Source organism: Strix aluco, chromosome Z, assembly GCF_031877795.1.
Source record: "Strix aluco isolate bStrAlu1 chromosome Z, bStrAlu1.hap1, whole genome shotgun sequence".
In the NCBI taxonomy this organism is placed as follows: domain Eukaryota; kingdom Metazoa; phylum Chordata; class Aves; order Strigiformes; family Strigidae; genus Strix; species Strix aluco.
The window spans coordinates 81,049,534-81,072,525 of record NC_133971.1 but is presented as its reverse complement, the minus strand read 5'-3'; positions in this window follow the sequence as shown (position 1 = coordinate 81,072,525).

Below are 22,992 nucleotides of genomic sequence, written 5' to 3'. Positions count from 1 at the left end.
ATATTAGCTAGTTTTTATACAAGATTCTTCTTTTCTTGTGGGAAACAATGGGTAGGGCTTGGAGTCTTCCTTAAAAGGATGCAATGCCACCTCCCTTGTACCTGTTACTGTACCTGTTTACAAACTGGGTAGTTTTCCTTAAATGCATATGAAGCTGAAATGCTTTCAGGGAGTGGTCTAATCCACATTAAATATTCATTTAGTTCAGTATAAAGAGTCAGTAGGTACTATTAGATGCTAACTATATGCTCAGAGTCCAGCACAGGAAGCTTTCTTCTCTGGGTGCACCTGGTGATGCAAATAACATGGCTGAGTCCAGAGCACCCAGCTGGGAAGTTGAGAGGTGGGCACAAGACGTACTGTCTTGGTGTACAGGGTCCTTCACCAGGTCAGAAGCAATTAAAAGGGAACAATCTCCCTCCCTTTTCCCCTGTCTCTGCACTTTAAAGTAAAGTACTGCAGTTAGATATGCAAGTGATGTGGAGCTAGAATAAAACCATGAAAGAGCATTTGCACTCTGGTGAGGGTTCTCAGTTGGCCAGGTGGACACATAGACGCTACAGCATTTGGTCTGGTTTAGATGTCTGCTTAGCCATATGCTCTCTGTGCTCTGTTGCTGCAAGTTTTGGGATCAGAATCTTCTGTATATGTTTAGGGATTTGCTTTTCCTCTGTGGGACTCCTTCCATAGGATAGCTAACTAATTTGATTGGAACAATTTTCGGTTTAGGTTTATGCTATAACTTCCTAAAACTGAAGAAGTGAAGATACCCTGGAAAACATTTAGTGGTATTCATACTTGTCTAAAGTCATAGAATTATTCCTAATATGGAAACATAACTATAAACCAAGTCTTACACTTATGCATGAATATTTTCAATGGGTTTGTCTCCTGATAATGTTAAATTTACACGATTAACCAGCAAAGAACAGTACTGTTGCTTTAAGAAGAAATACCAAATATATCCGCCATGACATCTTACTTCTAAAGCAAAAGGAGCCTCAACATTAGCCTGATTCATCTGGCACATTTCAGAGAGGAAATGTGAGAGTTGCATACCATTGAAAAATAGCAGCTCTTCAAGTTCCTCTCTCCCAAAAACCTTGGCCCCCTCACACCCTATTTGTGCAAACTGTTGTGGATCAGGTTTCCACTTTGTCCTGCTGGCCAGGCTGGGCCTTGCAAAACACTGGACAGTCCTCTTTCACCTGATCTACAGTTGGAGGCCATTGTCCTTGAAAGTCATTTCTCTGGATAGCCCTTTCTTTATGTAAAATGCTCTAATGGAATAACAGCTCTTTCTGTGTTTCTGTGTCTGGATATCCAATAGACAAGATATGAGAAAGCTGCAGCAGAAAATCATCAATATCTTAGATAACACCAAATACAAATGGAACAGCTGTAAAAATTTCTGATTCCAAAGGAATTTGGCCTTCATGACCCAACTTTCCACAGATGTTTCCAGATACTACTTCTAATGGTATAGTTTCTTGTTTTATCAAAATATCTAATAGCCAGTACAGTACAATTGCAATTCAGTTTAATGAAGTTCTTAAAGGACACATCAAAACTCTAATAAATGTAAAAACATGAGCTCTTCTTCAAATATGTCTGTCAGTGTATAAACCAATATACCATAACAAACCAAAAGCTTTCTCTGCGTTATTTCTAGAAGATGCATCACAGGTCATGCATTGTCTTTACGTGTCTGATGTACAAGATTATGTGCCTTTCATGACTTAAAAGATATTTTTCTTGAGAAATGCTGCCATGTTCAAGGGCTCTTCACTTTTTATTTCTGAGACTGGAAAAGTCCTTTGTTTCTTTAAAGACTGACTCTAGTGGTCCCATCCACTCTTCTGCATGTATGAAGAAGTTGTCATCCTGTCCATCCAACTGATCTTTCTCTAGCTGCAAGTGTTTGACCCCCAAACTAGTCAAGGATATTTTTTTTATGGTCACATTTGACAAGAAATGAGGATAGAAAGTTAGTGAAGTGCTACAGCAGAGGTCTTCACAGCTTGCAGAACAACAAACTCTCTGCTAAAGGGATGGTAGGTGTTTGAAGATCAAACTGGAGACATCACAAACATGCATGCTCAACCAGCAGCAACTGTCCACACTGTTAAAAGATCAAGAGGAGGCAAGCAAAGTCTGCTCTTCAACTGTAAATAGACATTCATCAAACACCTTGGTCACCCTAATGAACTCTGTGACTCAGAAAGTGTTAAACATAAGCATTTTTAAGATGTAAACATACAGACATCTTCCATGAGGATTGGAAGATTCGATCTTTAAGTATGATTTGTTTCTGATACTCTGCTTCCACATCTCAAATTGCAGAAACAGAAGGACTGCTCTGAGGCAATGGCAGGACAACATATTAGCATCTTTCTTATTCATACGAGTATGTCTTCCTGATGGCTCTTCTCCTTATTCCTCAGCAGAAGTTACTCATGACCTTATCTCCTTTATATTCTTTAAAGAGCAACTTGCCTAGATTTCAGGACTTTTCTCAAGACTTAGGTCTTTCTTGTGCTTCTTGTAATTGTATTTGTGAATTTTCTTGTAGCAGGTGGTATCATAGTTTAAACATGAGTTTGGTAAAACAATGGTTTTTTGAACTTGTATTTCTCTATGTTAGTATGATCAGGTGAAGGCATAGTGTATGTTTGAAGTAGCATTTATTGTCACTGGTGGCACTAATATGGGGGAAGAGAGACTACAGCTTTCCTCACTCTCATAGTTAATCTACATTTGATTAAGGTTATGTTTATACAGCTTCTTAAAATCCATTTACCTGTATCAAGCCACACTTCCCTTTTGATTAAACTTTTTAAATATAATTTCTTTCCTCTGTGCTCTGTGTTGTGTTTTCATTATGAAATTGTCAAGATTTATTTTAAAACCAATTTCTGGTCACAGATAATGCTGGAGAGGAATCACAGGTTCATGTTAACATCCTACTCTTATGTCAATACTGTTTAAGGGGATTCATTAAGCTGTATTCTATATTTCATCCTCTCCACAGTGGTTCATTACAGGGTTGCAGCAGTGCATTCACTATACAGCTTGCAGATACAGCCATTTCTCATTACAGTGCCACAGATTTGTGCAGGAATGTCAAGACAGTGTCTCTAAATTGTGACACAGATCTCTACTGTTAACAAAAAAATTTTTAACTGGGGGTGGGGGAAGGAGAGTCACAAGGAAGCTAAAGTATTAATATACTTCATTATGCCAGCCGGTAGAAACATACTGATTGGAAGATTAATAGAAACATAACACAACAACTAAACCACTTAACATAGAAAATACACTAGAGCACCTACATGCATTAGTACAGTATGGGAAACTTCTATTTATAGCTTTATATTTAGATAGTTTATATGCACTTCAGTAGGTAGGACCATAATATACCTCAGTGCAGTCTCCACAACTGTGTGCTTTAAAAAGCAAGCTTGAAGGGGGGAACATTCCCAAAGGCTTTCTTCTCCAACAGTGGTGAAAGACCAGTTTATCGAGGGCCCTTTATAGTCATGGGCTTTAATTTATTTGCGTGATAATATTTGGACTCCTGAATGCGCTTATTTTGGGGATTTGTGCCTGAGATGTGTTGAGAGTAGTTATCAGTATCAAAGCAGTACTTGTGTTGTTTCTGAAATGTTTCCATTTTCTGCAGTAGGCCTGTTTGGGCAGAGTTTTGGGGTTTGATTTCTTTAAATTTTACTTCTAGATATGTAGTCATTTAAGGGGGATGCAAATTTTGCCTAATTCTTGGGTTTTTTTCCAGAACAAAGAATTTTCAGGGATTTCTCAAATTGCTAAACCTTCAGCTTGTGGAAGATAAAATTCAGAATATTTAAATTTAGCCAACAAGAAATCAGAAAACTATGTTAGAGAAAATTTTATGGGTGAACTGTTAGGTAGGTAAATATTGGATTAAAAGCAGAAGATAGTGGCTAATGGCCATACTTTATCTGAAAACTGTTAACAAGTGGAGAACCATGGGTTTATCCTGGGACCCATCCCACTTAACAACTTTTTCCATGACCAGGAGGAAATGAGGGAACACTTGCTCCTCAGGATGGCAGGTGACACCAAATTGAGGGGACCAGCTGACATGCTGGAGAGCAGGGCTGCTATCCAGAGGGACCTGGGCAGGCTGGAGAAATAAACCTTGTGCAGTTCAGCCCAGAGAAATGCCAAGCCCTGCCCCTGGGAAGGCAGAGCCCCAAGCAGCAGTTGCCAGGTTGGGCAATGCCTGCTTGGGCAGCAGCTCTGCAGAAAAGTACCCAGCAAGCTGTACAGGAGAGAACTTAGGCTGGCAGCAGCAAAGACCAGCAGCATCTGATGCTGTAGAAGTAGAAGCACAGCCAGAAGATGAAGGGATGTGAGGTTCCCCCTTGCATCTGCACATATTAGACCACACTTAGATACTACATCCTCTGGTTTGGGCTCGCCAGTCCAGGAGAGACATTGCCAAACTGGTGCAAGCCCAACAGAGAACCACCAGGATGCTCAGGGGATGGAGCACCTGCCCTGTGAGGGGACCCTGAGTGATGGGGCTGCTTCACATGGAGAAAGGAAGGCTTTGGGGGCACCTCAGAGTAGTCTTCTCCTACCTATGACCTGTATGTTGGGAAAACAGAACCAGGCTCTCAGCAGACTGAAGGGAGCACGAGAATCAGGGGCCATACATTAAAACAAGATGCGTTCAGACTGGAGATAAAGGGAAACCTTTCTGTTCATGGAGACAGTCCAGGGTGGATCAGGATGCCCAGAGAGGCTCTGTGGTCTCCATCCTCAGAGGTTTTGAAGACCAGGCTTGAGAAAGCCCTGAGCCACATGGTCCGACCTCCTCAGTGATGGTGTTCCCAGTAGAAGGTTGGACTGGAGACCTCTTCACATCCTTTTCAACTTGAATTATTTCATGTTAGAGGGACAATAGTAAGAGAGCTTCCTCCTCCCACAAGAAGCAGTGATGTAAGGATTGAAGTAGAAGGAACTTTTTCACATGGCAGCTTCCACACTTCATTAACAGCCAAGCCAGAGCTTTCACATCAGTCCTTTTCTGTGAACATCCAGATGAGACAGAAGGCTCTACAGTTGTTCTTGCTGGTTCAGCCTAGTTCCCTGGACAGTTTGAAAACTGAGTGCATTTTCAAAAGGAAAACTTTGCAGATAAGACTATACTTTGATGCTTTGGGCTACAGTGGCATTTCTAAGCATCATTTTTGTGGAACAATTTAATTGGATGATGGACTGAGGTTTGCTGAATAACTGATATTTGTATTGAGTATATATAAGCAATGTAATACAGAATACCAAAAAGTTAGTGCCATGAGAATTTGTATGTATATCAGACTGGTATGAAAGAATAATGCCTGGGGGAAAACAAATACATAACATAGGAATTCAGTATCACTTTACTTTTAAAAGCTAGTTGAATTACCTGAAAATACATTTTTCATTTTCAATATTATGACACATATGAACTATGTGTTTATGTATATTAAACCACAGCATACCTGCTAATTAAGGTACTCTGTATTAGACAATGTGACAAGCATTGAAGTAACAGAATGAAGTATTTTGTGACACATTATCTTGTTTTCTTTCTCCCAGAAATTCTCTGTAGATTATTCACAAATAGTGCTCTGTGGTGTTTCGTTCAGTATCCTGAGCGCTCAGCGCCCTACAGTTTGTGAAAAGGTATATATATTGTAAAAGCAATGAATAGTTCTCTTGAGGTGCTGTGTACCCACAGCTCCTGCTGGAGTCATAGCTTTGTTTCTTCAGGTCATCCTGTGGGGCATACATCTCCAAAACATTAATTCTTAAACGTCATTTTCTGTGGTTGTTTTGAAGTATTTGAATACAGTGTTACTTCTTACACAGTCATGATGTTAAAAAAAAAAAAAAAAAAAAAAAAAACAACAATAAAAAACAAAGAAACTGAAAGATTAGATCACTAGGAAAAACATTTTTGTCTTTCCATACTGCCCCTCCAGAGAATTACAGTATATTGCATAAAATATGTTTGTGTCTGAGGTAGAGACAGAAAATCACAAAGCAGCTGATAGTGTTTATCATCTTAACACTTTTCTAGTTGAAATAACAAAAGCTTTTTTTTTCTTAAAAAGACCAATATTTAAGGGGTGTTGATTTATGTAAATCAATAATTTATCAGCTTGTTCTCTTTCTCCTCTGCCAACCAGATGCTTCTAGCTTTGCACTGCCAGACGATGTCAGCTGCAAAGCATAATGGCCTTGTGCTTCACGTAGAAATAAGAACATAAATATTTAAAAAATCCTGCTACAGGAAGTGAGGGGGAGTTAGGGTGGGGGTGAGGGATTTTGCTGGTTTACTGTGAGAGCAGCGCAGGTCTACATATTTTATGGGCTGGTTTTATCAGAAGTGGAGGCAGGGACATTTCAGTCTGATTTTATCTCCTAACAAGACTGACAGACCCAAGTCTTTTCATGGCAATTTGTTGAAGACATCTGGTGAAGCTTTCTAGGGGATGAACACACAGCAGAGTGTTCCTCTGGTATCAGTTGGCATGGCAACTAGTAAAAGACTATTCAACATCCATAGGTTTCAAAAAGGTTGAAGCCTAGTTGAAAATCCATTTGGGCTCCTATCTGCAAAATTCTCCTTTTGAAATTGCACTAAACCTTTTTTCAGGGAACCAGGCTGAACCAGTAAGAACAATTGTGGAGCCTTCTGTCTCAAATAATTTCCAAAGCACAGTATTAATGATTCCAGGAAGCAGAGGCCTGAGATGATAGACAGTATTACTGGCACTGTACAAAACAGATTACCAGAAAGCTGGTAAAGACTGCTGAAGCCTGGGGGTAGTGCAGGGAAAGATGAGATGAGACAGAGGGGAGAGAAAAATGCTGTTATCAAAGTTTAATACAGTAATTATCATGAGTCACCACAGGCAAATGACTGATTATACTTCATCATAATAAGTAATATAAAGTTAAGTAATATAAAGTTTATTCTATACAAGGCACTCCACTCCCTACTTGGCAAGGTCATATCACTCAAACACACCAAACAGCTACACAATATGGGTTGTTTATTTAAAAAGACTGACATAGAAAAAAATATCTTGAAATGTGGTGTTCACAACTCCTGCACAAAAAACAAGTAAATTGTCTTTGATGGATAACTTTGTGACTATTAAGAAAAGAAAGAATTTACCACTAATGACTGTGGGAGGTGGTATCCTCCCACAGTCATTAGTATAATCTCTGCAATGCCTGTGTAGGATATGCATTTTGGAAACAGATTCATTTGGAGTTTGCTTTTCTTTCTGCAACCTGTCCCTTCACAAACAGAGTAGGTTAACAGCTGTACCAACTCTGTAGAATTACTTTCTAGATTTAAAATGGTTTACATAATGGAGTTCAAGGACTGATTAACAGGGCACACACTATAGCTGGAGCTGTAAACAGAGAACCATGTGGAAGACAAGTGTGGATCACGCAAAGTGTGAGCTTAGTTAGGGAAACACTATATTTCTTCATTTCTTTCATGCTGGTGTATACAAAATGGGAACAGAAACCAGTTAAGAAAGTCACTCTAGGATAGAAAACCCCTATCTACACGCTTTGCAACTAATACGACAGGACTACAGGGAGACATTTTAATAGGGCAGAGAACTGTGGAATAAATACTGTCCATAGCTTGTGCCTTCTTTTCAGGAAAACAAAGTACAGTGATGCACCTCTGAAATCCAGGATAATTACACTGTTGAGGGCTGCTGATTTCAGTGTGCTTGGTACTATACACTAAATCAGTAAAACAGGAATTGCTGTAGGGAGAGTGTGTGTGCGCATGTGTGTGTCTCTGTGCTTATATTTGCTTATTATGTCTGTATTTTTGTCTGTTACTCAATTACATAAGATATTTGGGAATTTATTAGTGTGATACGCTTTCTCCTTGAGTGTAAACTTAAAAAAAAAAAATCAAATAAATTGATTACTAAGTCTGTTTAAAATGCTAAGCTTCACTATACTGTTTCCCCTTTACCTGGACCTCCTTAGGAAACCAGATGTAAACCTTAACAAGGATTATCTGGGATAAATACAATTGCAGTAAACTGTACAGCAATGGGTAACCTGGCTCTAATTAAAGTTAAAACTTTTTCCTCTTTCCCACCACAAAAACTTTGCCTGTGATCTTTTCAAATTTATAGCAGGGAGTAAAAGAAGATTTCTGCTCAACCTGTTCCTCCTCACCCCAAATTATGATTTTATATTCTTCTTGGTTGTGGTAAAGTGATGAATATGGATGCATTTATGTATGACTTTAAAACTTGCAGTTGAAGCCCGAAGTTCATCTCTTTTTCCATAATGAAGTGACATTTGCTATCTTAATATTGCTGTTCTGTGAGTTAATATGCATTGTTTCAGTGAGATCCCTCTTTAATCAGACTCCAGTGTTTTGCTTCATATTTTTTGATCCAGTGTTTCGCTTCACATTTTTGGATCTATGCAGGTGGTTCAGAAGGGATGGATTCAGTTTATAACTGTGCATTATTGAAGGAGTTCTCTAGCAGCAAGTTCCCTTATTAACCATAAAGTTGGCAGAAATTGTTATTTTTTATGCTTTCTTACTTGGATCAACCACATACATACAAGAAAATGTGTGTACAAGTGGAACAGTCAAGGGCTGGTGCCACCCTGGTGTTCTATTGACATATATTTTAGAAGTAAAGGAACAAGAGCTATGGGTACTTCCTTGATCAGGCTCTAGGACACTTCATTTCAGGAGGAGTGAAGACTGGCATAGACATTCACAGAATCACAGAATGGTTGAGGTTGGAAGGCACCTCTAGAGATCATCTGATCCAATCTCCTTGCTCACGCACAGCCCCCTAGAGCCAGTTGCCCAGGACCACATCCAGACAGATTTTGAAGATCTCCATGGATGGAGATTCCACAACATCCCTGGATAACCTACTCAGTCACCATCACAGCAAGAAAATGTTTCCTGATATTCAGAGGGAACCTCCTCTATTTCAGTCTGTGCCTGTTGCCTCTTGTCCTGTCACTAGGCACCACTGAAAAGAGCCTGGCTCAATCTTTGCACTCTCCCTTCAGGTTTTTGTATATGTTGATAAGATTCCCACTTTCATATTCACTGCTCTTAGAGCCTGTGATCCTCTTTGTTCTGGGGGGCATGCATTTGCTTACTTTTTAATTCAGTGCATTTACAGTATGTAGTTATTTTTACTGAGTTGATTACGGCTGTCATAGATCCAAGAGAAGCTAATGACAAGAACTTCAAAATGTTTAGTCACTGTATTATAGGAATGACTGCAGAGGTTTTTTTCTCTTTCATTTGGGGCAGTAAAATTTATTTCAGACAGCAATGGTTTTGAGTCTTGAATAGGTCCTCATGTGTCATAGCATTTCCAGTAAATGGATGGATGGTAATCTAAAGAGAATCCAATTAGGTGTATTTTTATCTTTTTGTGTGTGTCCGTCCCTTTACCATGTATTAGTAGAAATTCCATATCAAGGAGAAAACACCTTATTTTCCTACTATATACCTGCTTTCTTCATCAGATAAATCAATTTATACATCTTTGCAAGATATTGTGTTTTGAAGAAACAAGCACCTTATTCCAAATTGAATCATCAACACTGAAGGTGGCCCGTGGATTTCAGCCTTCATGGTTATGTAGACAATTAACCTACATTAACTAGTTTATAATGCCTAGAGGTAGATCATCTGTTCAATTACAATTCACTTCTTGATCACGTCTTGTCCTCTGAAAATATCAACACGTTGCTATGAGTGCAGGTGTAAGGAGTCTGTTACACCAATTTTCATTCCTTGTTAGCCCCAGGTCGTGGTTTGAGCCCAGAGGACAACTGGACACCACACAACTGCTTACTCATCCCTTCCCCCTCAGGACTGGAAAAGAGAAAATAAAGCAAAAGGTTCAGGAATCGAGATAAGGACAGCAAGGGATGACTCACCCATTATAGTCACAGGCAAAAGACAGACTCATTTGGGGAAACAAAAAGAATATAAATTTAATTCAGACACTAACAACAACATTTAACAGAAAGAGTAAGACAGTGAGAAGGATTACCACATCTTAAAAACACCTTCCCCCTGCCCCTCCCTTCTTTCCAGGCTCAGCTTTGCTCCTGATTTCTCTACCTCCTCCCTACAGTGGGGCAGGTTGCTGGGAATGGGGTTTACAGTCAGTCCACTGCTCCTTCCTCTTCCTCAGGGTGTACTTCTTGTATTCTTCCTCTGCTCCAGCATGAATCCCCTCTCATGGGAGACAGTCCTCCATGAACTTTCTCTGATGTGAGTCCTTTCCATGGGCTGCAACTATCCCTGAGATGCTCCAGCATGTGTCCTTCCCACATGTTGCAGTCCTCCCAGCACTGAACTACAATAGCAGGGGCTTCTTACCACAGTCCCAGTCTTCTTCAGGTGCAGTCAAGTGCTCTGGCATGGCACCCTCCACAGGCTGCAAGTGGGCATTCCCTCTACTGCGGACTTCATAGGTGGCAGGGGGGGCAGCCCTGCTGTCTCACCACAGGCTTCAGGGGAGTCTCTACTCCAGAGCACCTCCCCCCTTCCTCCTCTTTTCTTCCACTGACGTTGGTGTTTGTATAGGTATCTTCCTCGCAATCCTTCCTCACAACTCCAACTCCTCCTCCCAGGTTTTCCTTCTTAAATACACTATCACAGAGGCACAGCCACCGCCATTTATTGGTTCAACCTTGGCGAGAGGCAGGTCTGACTTGGAGCCAGGGGAGCTTTGAGAAGCTTCTCACAGGGGGCCACCACTGTAGCCCCCTCCCCCACTATACACACACAAACTCAGCACACCCCAAAAATACTAAAACTTTGGAAAGACCCTAATTAAAGGGGAAAAAAAGTAACAGAGGATCTTCTAGTTCCATGCTTGATTTGGTGATTAAACTTCATTCTCCCTTTTTGTTGTTCTGCAGTAGCAGGTGGTTGACTGCACTTCAGAAAAGGGATCCTAGTTTTATTCTTCCTACCTACAGTGTACATTGAAGTATTAGATTAAATTTTGATGCAAGCTTTCTTTCAAGTATGCCTACTGTGATCCATAAACTGGATCCACTAAGTGAGAAATTATACTTCATATTAAATATCTATACTTTTTGGATATTTCTTATTATTTTCATATGCCTTGTTCTAAGACTCCATCTATTTTTTTCATTCGATACATAAATGAATGAGGCCTTTAAATTACTCCACGTGTGTGTTGCTAGGAGTCTTCACTACCAATATATGCAGATTCTTCTGTCTTGGACTCTCTCTTTTTCTAGGTGCACTAAATGCCACAGATTCAAACAATTTGAATGACCTGTTATGTTATTAATGCATAGCCTTAATAAATCACCTGTAGGGTGTTTCTTATCTTTACATTCATTTTCCTAACTGTAAGCAATGCTGCTTTATCACTAAAGAAATAGCAGAATGGTTACTATTTAATTATTTAAACATTTCTGACTTGATAAATATTTTACAGAAACATTAAAATTATATATCATCTTCAGACATCTTCATTTTGATTGGCTACTGATTAAATAGATAAATGACTTTCAACATAAAGGATACAGATTACTTAAAATAAATTCTATTTGCAGAATATCCATTATTTAATCACATGTGATTTAAGAGAATAATGTAGAAGAGCAACCAGATTTAAACAATAATGACCCCCTAAAAATATTCTTCCACTACAGATGGTGATTTCCAACCAATCATGGCAGAGAGAAGCTATTACTTTATTCTACAATAAAAGGAATACTTTGAAGGTTAAAGAAAAGTAATGGTATAACTCACTCCAATGACTTCTTCCCAGCTTACTCCCCCATATGCAACTGCTCTCCATTTTAAATCCAGACTTCATTTTTAATTAATACGTATCAAGCTGTCTTTAACCTGTTTTCAACACAGTACTCCCAGTCACACTTTAAACTTCAGTTATCCTTTAATAAAAATAAGCTGTGTTAAGTTCTCAGTCAGCTCAAGCAGTCACATACATTCATTGTTTTCTGTTCCAAATCAGAAAAGTGTGCTATATAATAAATCTGTTTTCACTGTGACCCTTTGTAAAATGTTAACTGAAAAGCTTAGGACTGATGAACTCAAAGTGCTGTGTGATCACTTAGGCTATATTGTGGCTCTAAGGCTTACGACCAGACCTATCATCAGAAACAGGTTGAAATAAAATTTTGCCTTGGAGCCTGATGGCTTTTGCATGGGCAAATCATGCCAAAACCTGGCAGAACCAAAGACCTCCATGGATTTGGCTTTAAAGCTAGGTCAAGTGAAGGCTTGGACCTCTAAAGCAGAACTGAAATAACCAAACCAAAACTTGCAGACTAAAAAAACCTCACCGTGTAATCATACAAATGGTTAAACTCATCAGGTTTATTTTTGATATTTTTGATTAGTGATTCTGGCTCATAACTACCACCAGAAACTCAACGCCTGTGTCCTGATTGGCATCCAGTATCTAGGTCTTCTTTAGGGTAATGTAAAAAGGTACATCTGCACAACTGAAGCTCTTCAGCAATATCAGTTAGTCAGCTTATAATAATGCTAAACAGTTATTCAGAACCACTCCAAGAATACCCTTATTTGATACATTGGCCTGTGCCTCAGGGACCTGAAAGTCAGACAAGCAGATACCTGAAACATTTAGAAACCTGAAGCAGGGGAAACAAAATTTTGCATCAATCTCAAATTTCTCAGCTTCACTGAAGGCCTGCTCAGACACAAAAGTGCTTTACTGGATGTTTTAACAACTTCTTGTCTTGGAAAATGGGGCTCTCAAAATGAGGACATTATGAGGAAACATTTATTACTGTCATCAAGAAAACACTTATTATTGTGATTGCTATTGCTATTAGAAATAGATTTTGCTTAGTTATGCAAATATGCTATATTTTATACACAGTGCAATTTGATTTGAAGCAACTGCTTTTCATTCCTGAAAATGCATGATACAATTTATCGTAATAATATAGTATATTATAAAATTATGTTGAAATTACATATTCTTCCCCAGTTTTTATCATCAGTATCTTTCTACTCTTTTTAACACTCAATGTTTCAATGTATCCTCAAAGTACCTGAGTTTGAGAAAGTCACAGAAAAGAATAGATAAACGCACACTGAGTCATCAGCTGTTAAAAGCTAAAACTATGAAAATGCAAGCTAAAAATAAGATTACATTTTTAATAGGTTTAGCCACTAGAACATGCTACAGAGAAGAGTGGTAAATTCATGATCACCTGAAGCCAACATGTCAACATTGACTTTTCTTTTTTCATTTCCCTTCCACTGCTCCCCAAATGTGTGTTAATGCTCATCCAACTATTGGCTCAATAAAAAAATTCTGTGTCCTACACAAGGTATGAAGACAAATTAGATATTACTACCAGTTATGACTATAAATATATGAGTTTGTGACTAGAAAATAGAGTTTAATTAATATAATGCATGTGGTGTTATTTAAGCCATTTATTGTAGCTCCTATTTTGGACCTGGATGTGTACTTTGGTAGTAAGGTTCCAGAGTGATGAGTAATTCAGTTACAGTTCCTAGGGCTGCCAGAGATTAAGATTAAAGATGTTGTAGATTATTCCTCAGGTTAAATAAATGTGTAAAATAAATTTTCATTGAAAGTAATGATAAGATCAAGGAAAGTCTAGGAAAAAGAAATTGTTTCATCTCAAAGCCCTTTGAATTTTACTTTACCTTCAGTAGCAACAATCTTTGTGCCAGAATCCTGAAAGATCTGTCATTGCATATTCAGCAAGCCAAAGTGTTCAATTAGTGCATTAACTTCAAGGTGATATTTTTTACAAGAGAGGAGTAAACACCATGTTTATGAAGAAAAAATAATTCAAGTAACAAGTTTAATAGCCTGACCTCAATAATGTGCAAAGCTTTCCAGAGTTAAAAAAAAAAAAAAAAAAAACAACCCAAACAAAAAAAACCAAGAATAAATGTAGGGAGATAAATGGGAAATGGGATGAAATGCAAAACATCTTTGTCAAAGGTAGATCATGTCAGATTAACCCTGCTATCCAGGGTTTTAAATGGCAGTTGACAGAGGAAATGTGTTCTGTATAGTCAGTCTAGATTTCACTAAAGCATTTGATAGAGTGCCACATGGGAAATTACCAATTGAATTTGATAATATGGGGCTAGTACAAGAACTTTTAAAGTGGATAAGAAGAGCTAAACAGGAGGTGATAATGGATTATGTCGCAAAGGGAATTACTAGCTTGGAAAAAAATAATGCCACGAATAACCTAATGACCCATTTTGAGACCAGTCTTATTAAATACTTCCTTTAATGCCATGGGCAAAACCAGATTGCTAATGATAGTTTCTGACAGTCATTTTGCAGGGCATCATCAATACAGGACTCGATTGGACTATTATATAAGAAAAATAACATGATGAATAGTATGATGGAGATGGAATTAGTTGCATTGTCACAGGAAACTGGAGGACATACACGTTTTCAGAAAGGTGATTGCACTGAATAAGGTGTAGAGAACAGCAGATAGGACTATGTGTATTTAAAAAAGATGAGAAGTGCACTAAAGGTGGAAATGAAGACCAGCAAGGCTGATCATGAGGATCTGGTGGCCTCTGTTGATCTTCAGTGCAATTTAGCTTGGCCTATGTCATCTGGTCTCACAGACTGAATGTACATTATTGTTAGAGAATGTTAGATGTACTCAGGAGTGTATATTTGGGTTTGCTTTCAACCTAAAAAGTATCCAGTCTGCTCACTCCACTAAAGCCCGACAATACAAAACATAGCACAATAAGTAGTGACAATCAGTTTGCTTCAAATGTGCATTCCTGGTCTATGAGAATACTAAAAGAATTTGACTTATTTATATATAGAGGATTCTGTCTATTTCTTTTAAATACAAAGTGAATGCAGCAACTTAGTTTAAAAAAGAATATTCACACAAGAAGAAGTAGGTATAAAGTGGATGAAAAAAAATCTTAAAGTAGCTGGAATTTGCTAATTATCTGTCAGAAGACATAGAGGTGGTTCAAAGTCGTTTCAGATCACATGAATCCTGCTGTAAAGTTCTGTGAAGTTCGTCAGTCATAATCTCTGGAAAATGGAAACAGAAATTCCAACGCCTTCATTACGGCAGGTAGAGACCAAAGCAAGCTTGTGTCAGATATTCCTTGGGTTTTAAGGGGTTTTTTGTTAGAGATAATGCAGAAGAATGCAAACATGTATGAAAAGTAAATAGAAATTAAACATCTGTATATATTGGTTCTTTCTCCACCTGAAAAGTTCAGGTTTGTGTTCAACTCCAATGGGACACAGGTTCAACCTCAACTGAGGTGAGTTCATACTCACCTATATTGAAACATTTGTTCTCAATAGGAATTATTTTTTAAGAAATAAACCAAAGTGTGCTGTCATGAAACTGGTGAATCTTTTGCTCTGTTGAACTCTTGTCTTTTAAATCATAAAAATATTCTAGCTGTTTCTTTACTTACATTATTTTGAAGAAGCTAAGTTTGGTATGTTCAGGAGCAAGACCTGTAAGATAAAAAAATACAGGCCAGACTCGTTGTACTGTTACTCAAGAGAAGAAGGTTGCTTTGCTGAGAAGAGTAACAGCATTTTGTTCGTAGAGCATATTTGTCTTGAAACATCTGGAGGAAAACTTATTAATAAGGCTTTAGGCACAGACTTTACCTGTGCTATCTGAAATGTAGGAGAAGTGGCCACCAGTAAATCTACTTTCGCAAGAAGTTACCAATATACAATAAATGCATGTATCTACATATTGCACATAATAACTATATACATCTACTATGCATATTATTGCTATGCACTCCTTTTGCTGTGGTCAATTTATATGTCATATCTTTTACCTAGGGATTTTTTCTTGGGAGAAAAGGACTACTCAGTCCATTAGCTGATCTGAATTTATGATGATAAATCCCTTGATGTTCAGCCATGACAGGAATTACTCTGCTCTAATGAGTAATAAATGTGGATAAGTCATGTGTCCCTATGGATTTCTTGGCCAGAAATTACATTTAGAAGAAGGCTAATTGTCTAAAATTTATCCAAATTCAATACAAATTTTATTGCCACTAATTGCCTTTCCAGGTTTTGCAGCTTTAAAGATATTTAAATGTATTTGTCATAGCACTTGTATGCATGTGTAATGCTTAAGAGTAGTACCAACTGCCATCATATTTAGGCATTTCAACTATTTCTGTAATTCAGCACTAAATCATTATGACTTGGAACACATTTTTCCATTTTTAATACCATAGCAGATCATGCTTTAAAAATTGTGCTAATGCTTCTGTCATAAAATGTGTCTTTATTACACTTGTTTTGTAGTTCTAACATGCTTTAATTACCATGGCAGTGTTATAAGCAGGAGATACTGTAATCAAATGATACCTGCTAGTGCTACTAGAGTTAAGGTTGTGTTAGCATTACCATGATAGACAACACTTTTCAGGTGTTTTCATGTCAAATGGTATAAATCACTCTAAGCTTGAACTGTAGCACAGAAGGCCTCATAGTTTTAAGCTCTGCATAATAAGTATTATGCAAGGTGGAGAAGACATTATTATTATTATAGCACTAACAATACATGCAGATTGACAGGAGATGCTGCTGTATCTGAGTCTCTGTTCCCAAGACACAGCTCCCAAGGCCTTTGCAAACACTGTATTTCACATAAGTGCTATTGTTTAGGACTACTGTTTATTGTAAAAATAAAAGCTACAATGTGCTTAAGAAAGATGGTTCTATTAGGACGTAGGATCATCATCATTTTGATAAGTATGTTCACTGCATACTAGAGATAATGTGGAAAACCTATTGTAGGAATTCTGTTATGATTAGGGTCACAAATGTTCTGGAATACACTGAACTTAAAATTTATGCTTTTGAAATCATATTTTCTCTCAGTTTTATGGCATATTTTTGTGCAGTCAAAGGAAATACAAAAACTCTCAAATACATGGATTTTTACTGCACTGAATACACCAATACACCAAATTCAATTAGGACAGGTTAACATTTTTACTACTATTATTTTTATTCTGTTAAAATCAGATAAGATTGGGGTTTTTTCCTTTTTGAGTTGGCAGCTCTTGTCCTTGCTGTAAAAATTATTGTTATGACATAGAACTGACCAATTTGCTGACAGAATTGTTTTCTTGCAAAGGTCAGGAATGAGCCCAGTTTCTTGGTATTCTGACCTCCTAAACCAAGAGCAAGGGATGCAGAACCTCAGGCACTGAGAACTGGGAATGGGTTACTGGAAGGGACACAGTTTTTTTGATGTATTCAGGTTGTGTGTGAAGATTTCACTTCTACCAGTCTAAATTATGACCACAGAGTATGTGATTAAGTGAAACTGGAGATAGTAAAGAGAGAGAAATATGCAATGACTTATGAAGTGGTGAAGAATAGGTGTTGCAACCTTCAGGTTGCCATCTCTGCGAAAGAGCTGGGCAGAGGCAGAAACATCAATAGTCCTTTCCCCTCCCAGTCCCAAGCGCTCACACCTTGATGAGTGGCATCCGAAACATCTCATCTTCCAGTTCATCTGACCCTTTGGGCTGTCTTCTACTATTCGCTTATGATCCCATTTGGGGATGGGGCTGTATCGTTTAGATATTTTTGATAATTCATCTCCTTTGGCTTCTTCTCATAACTTCTCAACTGACATCGAACTGAAGATGTAAATTTTCTCCACAAGCTTTGTTAAGATGATTTATTTTCCTGCTGATTGAGGAGTGCTTGACTGGGTTTTGTTTCAACCAATGAATAAAGTTTAATTCAAAACATGGGAGAGTCCCTACCTGGTTGTTCCACTGAAGTAAACAATACTTGCTTGCACGCTTAAGAATTGGAGTTGTTTAATCTAGAGAATGAAAGATGGAAAGGAAGCATGATAACAGTCTTCAGGTATGCAAACGCCATTGTGAAAATGAGGGGACTAATCTGTTTGCCATGTCTGTAACATGTAACACAAAGAGTAATAGGTTTACATTTCAGCAAGAAAGAATGTTGAATGTGAAAAGAAACTTTTAAATACTAAGAATAATGAAGCATGGGGATAGACTGGGGATGCTGTAGGGTCTTCATCATCTGAGTACACTGGTGTAAGATGATCCTATTTTAGTGAAGAGGAGATAGCGTAGATAATCCCTTTAGGCTTCTTTTGTCCTTTTTAATCATACTTTCTCTCTGCAGCATGAAGACAAAGAGTTTAGAAATGTGTATGCATGTAAATGATACCTAAAAGTTCTTGAAATGTGGGTAATTGAACCAAATATACACAAAGCACCATGTTTTCCTGGTATCTTCATTCCCAAATTATTCTGTTCTTCTCATTGATAAAAAGTGAGGCTGCTCCCATTGGCCAATCAATGACAATGTGCAGTGAGAACTTTTACTTAAAAATCATTGTCAAAATATCTCAATCTCGGTGATGAAAATGGCACAGGTGTGCTCTGTGTAACTATGGGATGAATATTAACTATCCTATCTATAGTCTATTTTTATACTTGGTTAGAATTTTTCAGCCATGGTTCTATATCAGACCACAGTTATTTTTAACAATAATTAACTTCTTGTAGTATTCTTATTCCTTTGGCCTTCTGCTTGCAGTCTGTTCAAAATTCTGCCTCTTGTTTAATTTATTACTGTTTCTGCTACTCTCATATTACCCTTTACCCAGGCAACTACACTGGCTACTTCTAAAGCTGAGAATCAACTTCAAAATTTTATTGTTAACATTAAAGGCTCTTCAAACCTTTTCCCCCTTTCTATTTGTGAAATCTGGTTCATGTTTACGGACCCTCTCATAATTTATGTTTGGCTTCTGACCTGTTTCTCTTCCATCCCTACCATTTGCTGAGTCAAAATATTAGGCTTCTCCACAATTAACACTGCTATTTGAAAGTGTTTCCCTTTGTAGAATTCTACACCTGAATCTTTTGGACTGTTTACCTTAAAAGTAAAACTTCTGTTGATTTCTCTGAGAATACTATTAAGAGGTATATTTTATGCCCTATTGTGCCACTTTCCTTCATTATTTTGCTGTACTCTGACACTTAAGGGTCAGGTGTTATTACACAACAAAGTAGTTATGTTTTTGATATTCACTTTATGCTGTTGTAGTTTCTATCCATAACTGTAATTGAATTTGCAGGCATGGTACATATGGATACAAAAAAATAATTTTTATCCTGAAGCTGTAAATTTACTGTCATGAGATAATACCTACATAACTGAGTTCATGGACCAAAATAATCTGGAGAGGAAGGAAGCCAAACATAGAATTAGGGAGAATTATAAAGAAGAAGGGTTATCACTTGAAAAGAAGAGTCTGATTTATCATCAATAATAAGCACACTCTGAAAATCAAAAAATGAAATAGTATTTAGTCTCTGAAAGATGATGATATATTACAGCAGAGTTAAAACAGAATGCTAAAAAACCTTATGACTTTTTAATTTTTTTTTTTTCTTCATAAATTTCCTGGTTGCTTTGTCTATCAGTTTACATTCTATCTGGCTGTTGGTCAATATGGAAAGTTGCGGTGGACTGGGTATGAGTCCTGAGCTGGATGTAGTTCTCAGCAATAGAGGTTTGTGTGCCTTTTTTTTTGGTGGCAACAGCATCAAATCCTAGGATGTCATCTTGGGAATGGTAAAATTCAGTTTTGTTTACATTACTAAAAGTTCTCAGACTGTGGCAACTTGTTTGATTTACTTTTCTTTCCCTTTTTCAAAAAACAGGTTTTTGAAGGACTTTACCCTGCACTACTTTCAAGGCATGGTGAGATTTAACAGTGACACTGTGCAGGGATTGCCCTGTAGTAGGAGTTGACTTCAACAGGACCTTGTCCCACTCATTACCCTGAAGCCAGCTCAGTTTCAGTACCTTAAAAATGCTTGTTACAGCTCTGTCTCTGAGGGCATTTGACACAGAGGAGCTGTGTCAAATTAAGACTGCTCTGAAACACACGGGCCACATGTAAACAACCTAACAGGAGCAGTGCATAGTTTAACTCTTCACCCACAACTGGAAATTGTGTGGGAGAATGATAGCTTTTCCAAGCCAAAAAGTCACTGTCTCTATTAGGGTGTCATGCAGTGCATTAGGCAGATCCATGGGGTGCAATTGGTTGTGCTGAGTGTCCCACATCCTCACTCCCTGTACACCTGTGCATTGCTGCAGACTTGTTCTGGTATGGTCCCGTGAACCTGAATGCCAGTCAGGGATTAAGGAGCATGAATTTCACTTCTGGGTTTCAGTTTTTGCCAGAAGTGTGCCCAGTTTGCATGCCCTGAGACAGCTCTGCAATGCAAACCAGGGAACCGCTGGAAAAGTCGCTTCAAAAGTTTGCTCCCCAGCCACACTAAAATACTAACATAGACAGTCCCAAACTGGGGATGATTTTAACAGATTAACTAGATCAGTGATCAAGTTTTGGTACTTGGAAGTAGTTCTTGGCACACTTAATTTGCTAGCTTTCATTTCAGTTTTCTAAATTTTTCTTCTATTCTGTGATGTCCCAAACCATGCCACAAGTGAATAAATCAGGAAGCAGGCTGTGCACTGGAAACCCCATGGCACCCGAACATTTCGTAGCCAGTAAAACCTACAGCTGCATGGTAACAGGGTCACTGTGTTGTCCATCTAAAGCTGCTGAAATGCCCTGGAGCTTATTGATGTGGCAGCCTCTTTCTTAAATGAGTCACAGTTCCTCATTCAGACCACAGGAGCAACACACACATCTTTTCTTGATAGTGAGATTATGTTTAAATGAACATTCACTGGAGGAAAGATTGAGAGTATGAGAAATTTTCTGAAACTGTTGATAAACCTACAGAATACAACAGGTACACACAAAATGTAATGAATATGTGAGCAAATAAAGTAATTTTTATTAGCTCTTGAATTATCTCGATCAGGTAAAAATAAAGTAAATGTTTAATCTTTTTTTCCAACTTTTTTTCAATAATTCAATCTCATTCAAACTGTTTTTGGTGACCTCATTACTCAGACTCTAAATTGTGATTTTTTGAATATGGAAAAAAATGTGGATTAATGCTATAGTTTAGTTGCTCAATGTTATATATAAATCAGGTTTCTAGCCGGGATTACATATTACATAATCCAAGTATATTTTTTCTGAATCTTCTGATAGATGCATTTAAATGGAGATATTTTGAAAATTATTCTGCTTTCTTAAAATCTGCATTATTCATCTGCCACAATCCCCAGAATGTTTGCACAAAATACAGTTATAAAGAAACAGTAGAAAATCATGCAAGTCAAAGCATATTTGTATAACTTTTGAAAAGTTGATTCATATTATATAAAACAATATAAAAAGGTCAGAATTAATACATCAAATGAGAATTCTGATCATACATTTCCCTTTAATTTATGCAATGTAAGTAATCTATACACTGCAGTCTTACAAAGAATTTCTTAAAAATAATTTAAATATACTAAAGTAACATGAGGCCTGATTTTAACTTCCACAGGAAGAGATCTGGTCTGTTATACTGAAATATACTGGCCCACTATGTTTGTTCACAAGAAGAAATCTGGTATGGTGGAGGACTGTCAAAACTGTGATAATGGGTTTGAAACATGTCTCTACACTTTGGAGCTGTTTGCATGTGTTGAGTAAGTGCATAGAGATATGAAAGGTTGAGTAGATACAATAATTTCCCTGATTTAGACAAGAATTTTTTAGATTTACAGTGCTGCAGGTGGTGCTGTAAACATGTCTCTGTCACAGAAATTTTGTAAGAAAACGCAGTGATTGGCAAAGAAAACGTTATTGTTATTACCAGATTTAGCATGAATGGGTGGCTTTGAGTACAAAATAGTCTCCAGTGCAACAGTTAAGTAAAAACAAATACACAGTCAAGTTGTTTGAAATGTATTCTAGTTCCCCGTCATATTCCACTGTAATCAAAAGGTGAAATAAATAAGTACTTCAATCAAGTTTGAGGCTGCAGATATGCCCTTGTTTTTGATACAATCTGAGGCATGATATTGAATTGAAACCATATTGTTTAGTATATTTGACTGAACCTTGGCCACTGACATCATCTGTGCTTATCTATGTCCCAATTCTCTAATCTGTTCACTGAGCTATTATTTACCTGTTTTACAAAACATTAAGTCTGAATTAACTGAGACAGGATTTTGGCCTTTCTTCGTATGGCTGTGAGATTAGAAAGAGAAAGCAATGAGTCCTCATGGTAACCACCCCATAATCTCTAAAACTGAAGTACAGGTTTACAAATCCTGAATGTGAGGTCACATCCTCAGAAAATGAGTGATGCCAAAGGCTGTTTGGGGACCTTTCAGACCACCATTGCTTATTCCTGTACACTCCAGGCAGCTGAGGAGGTCTATGGGGGCAACTTTTAATATCTGCCAAATCCCTGGTGATTTTCAATTAAAAACACTATGTATTTTAAATCTTCTACAGTTATCCATGCACACAGCTCTGTAGCCACCGAGAATTTAATCCTTATAAAGATTTGGATAAGAGGAATGTTACATGCACAGTGAGAATGGTGGGGTCCTTCCTGGCCTGCAGTGGGCAGCAGGTTGGCGTGCTTCCCAGTGAGGCCCTGTTACAAGCCTAATCTCATCCTGTCCACTTCTCTATTGGATTTCAGTGGCTTGATTTATGATTCTGGAGGGAGTTTTGTGTGACCAGTGAGGCAATGATTCTTACAAATGAAAAATAATATAGATACTACAGTTAGCTGCCTACTTTACAAGACAGATATTCCAGAGATGCTGGAGGAGTGTTGTAAGCATGAGTCCCACATTCAGCAGGATCTGTTAGTCCCCCTAGAGAGTCTTCCCTCCTGTCTATGTCATTACAGTATCCTTC